General features: G+C 37.2%; 1 long non-coding RNA gene across 1 annotated transcript in view; it reads left to right on the forward strand.

Annotated features, from left to right (window-relative positions):
- Nucleotides 1-3,459, forward strand: part of LOC105306617 — a 226,986-nt gene that overhangs the window by 142,941 nt on the left and 80,586 nt on the right. Inside the window, exon 2 of the long non-coding RNA XR_897161.2 lies at nucleotides 1,285-1,393. This is a non-coding gene — a long non-coding RNA (uncharacterized LOC105306617). The remainder of the gene's footprint in view (nucleotides 1-1,284; nucleotides 1,394-3,459) is intronic.

Below are 3,459 nucleotides of genomic sequence, written 5' to 3' on the forward strand. Positions count from 1 at the left end.
AGACACGGGTGACAGGCGGTGGTTCGTTCACCGCTGCTCTCGACAGACAGCGCGCTGCAATACTGTTTCTCCCGAGCTCTGGCCATTGGCGTCACCTGGCCGGCTGTTTCTCTACAGCATCCTCGGTCCAGAGCAGCTTTTCCTAGTTCCATCTGATCGTGCAGCTCCTGCCCGGCGGCCTTAGCTTTTGCCGTGTCCTGTGTCGCGAAGTCCTTCTCGCCCGGGAACCGGCCACTGGGAAGGGGACAGTTTTGTGAGCAAGCTGATATCTGATCGAGAAGTGAAAGGTGGATGTTTTTTCTTCTCTCTCTGGACAGTTTCTTTGCTATTTAACTTTGCTGTTCTTCAGGAACCTCTGACTGAACTACACTGACTACTAACTAGTTTGTGATTCTTTGAAAGAACATTTTCAAACTTCATTCACGTGATTTTTCAGATTATTCTTTCTACTTTTTCCTCGTGAGACTGCGTTACAAACAGGAAGATACCTTTGGAAAGTAAATAAAATGACTGACAAAACAAAAAGTGTGAATTGAGACTGAAAAAAAGTCTGCCAATTCCTACTTTTCTGAATTTATTATCTACTCAGCAAATATTTACACATGTCAGGCACTAGATCCCAAAATGAGATCCCACTTTACATTTGTACAATGATGAATAGAACACCACGCTGTCTTCCGGGGACCTACAGGGAAAACAGAGAGCGATGAGCTGTCTTTAGATGATTCTCTTGACGTCTTTTATCATTCTGTGCGGAGCACAGGTGAGCGTAGGAAGAAGTGTGTGCTCTTCACTCCCCGCCGGTATGAGGAGCGTGGGCCGTGCAGCTCACACCCTGTCCAGTCCTCGGCTGAGCCCGCGGTGTTGTTGGGGGGGACCACTGTGTAGCAGCTCTGTAGTCGGGACTAAGTGAAATTTCATGCACAGGCATGAGGTGACGCCCAGCACGTAGGCCCTAAAACAACATTCCACATCAAAAGATGTTAAACTTTCTTTTATATTTGTTTTGTTTATTTTTGTTGTTGATAAATTATAACCTCCCAATAATATACCAATTTCCTACTAAATTTATTACTTCTTAATCAGACTTCTTTACTGGCCACGTGATGTGTTTCCACTGGCTCGTCCTGTGGAAAATGGGGTATAACTGAGGCCCTTCCGTTGGATTTTGCTTGTCAGAGACCTTTTTTTTTTCTAATGCTACAGGCTGTAAAGACACTCTTGTGCAAATAATGTGAAATGATGTTTATTGACTAACTTCGTCATCTTTATGTGTCTGCTTAGATCTGATCGGCGATGGCACAGATTTTGGTGACGAGTTGCGCAGTGGACTGTGGATTAGCGGCACTGTACCCGTTCCCGTCGTGAAGCCCACTGCGGAAACCCTGCTCTAGTAGGTCTTTCCTAGTCAATATTGTTACCATTTGCATGGTTATGTATTGAGATTTTAATGAAGGCTACTTTTATAATGAAAAAGGTACAGAATACATGTGTTTGTGTTGCTGCTATGAAATATAGCCAGATTTAGTCTGTTTATGTAACAACCAGGTTCAAAATGGGAGAACAAGTTAGGATGTACCTATTATCTGTATGGATATATGTTAGTTGGGTAGTGTATATGTATCTATACAGGCAGAGTTTAGAATAGAATTTTACCTCTCTTTTAACTAAATGAAAAGGTCACCGGAAAGTTTCAGTGTTTTTCAGTTCTTCAACATCACATCAATCTAGCAATGCAAGCCTAAAAATTTTGCTTAATATAACATTTTGAAACAGTCAATATTATTGTAATTTTACCCAACGGTGTATCTTATATGCTTCCAGTTACACAGCTGTCATATGGTAATTGACATGATGTTTAGAATGACATTGAAAAGGGGTCATACTCGATGTCAGAAGACCTTAATCTTGGTTTTAGCTCCAACATTGATCATTTTATTAGTCCCTTAAATCTCTAGGCCTCAGTTTCGTCACCTGCAAAATGAGAGGAAGAATTTTTGCTTTACCTAATTTATAAGATTACAGTTCAAATGAGATGATATTGTGAAACTATTAGTTAATTATAAACCCCATAATAATAGATGATATTATCTGTGACTAATATTATAAGGAGGGAGGTGGTAAAAGGTTTCGACCATAATATTATTTTTAAATTGGTTAATATAGTCTAGTATTTTTTATATTACTCACCTAAGAGATAAATGATAAAATCATATTTAATTTTAATTCTTATCTTATATTAATTTGTTATATTTGGGAAAATCATGTTTTCATGAAATATGAAAAAAAAATACGTTTCTCTCACACTGTACACGTCAGTCCCCACCAACCATAAGATTTAGGTTTCTGCTTCTGATCTCCAAGATATTTACTCTTAGTAGATTTTATTTTTAGTTATTTACACTCGGAGGAGAAAAGATACAATAAATATTTTTTATGTCTCATTTAATTCAGGATACTGAGGGAATATAGAAATTCCATAATACTCATTTAGTTTAATATATTTAATTACTTTGTTAACTGAAATCTCTTTAATACCTCATATGACCATTCTCTTCAGCTAACAGAATACAGCTAGCTTGTTTAAAAGACTGAAAGTGAAAATCTCAACAAATATATTTGGAAAGACTTTTCCACTAAAATTAAACAAGTTGTTATATAACTAGGCCAATGCAACAAAACTGGTTTGCAAATTCTTTCCCAGATATAGAAATGGTTATCATTGAAGGGATAATGGTTTATTACGTGAATAAAATGTTCGTATGTAAGTTAGACAAAAACCTTAATAACAGGTAACTTGTATTAATAGGTAAGTATGGGGGTGGGGCAGTCTAGAGTCAGACTGCCTGGGGCTGCAACCCGCTACATCATTTTCCAGCCTTGGCCTGTTCGGCAAGGCATTGAACCTCTCTGTGCCTTAGTTTGTGCATGTGTAGAATGGGTGTAATAGTGAGGCCAGCTGCGTGGATTACATGAGTTAATACGGTCAGGTGCTTAGGTGCACTGTATAACCAGTATTAGCAATGATTAGTCACTGGACGAAGAAAGGATTATGGTGACGACCACAGATTTGAGAATTAGAAAGCCCTAGGTTCAAAATAATTTATTAATTCATGGTGGAAATTTAAGTAGTTACTGAAACTTTTGAAGTCTCATTTTCTGATAAGTAAAATGGAAATAATTAAAATATACTCCATATTGCTTTTGTTAGGATGGCTTACCACAGCCTCTGGGAGTTGTAAAGATATAATCATAAGTTATTATATAATCTTATTTTAAAATAATATAAATGAGAGATTCTTAGATTACAAAAATGTTTTGCCATACATTATATTTAGGGTACTTTTGGAAACGTACTCACTTGTAAGACTTGTTTCGTTAGATCTGGAATTTCAAAAAAGACATACAAATAATTTAAACCAAATTACAAAATGCAAACATAACTGAAATATGGCATCC

The sequence above is a fragment of the Pteropus vampyrus genome, unplaced genomic scaffold, assembly GCF_000151845.1.
Source record: "Pteropus vampyrus isolate Shadow unplaced genomic scaffold, Pvam_2.0 Scaffold451, whole genome shotgun sequence".
NCBI classification, from domain to species: domain Eukaryota; kingdom Metazoa; phylum Chordata; class Mammalia; order Chiroptera; family Pteropodidae; genus Pteropus; species Pteropus vampyrus.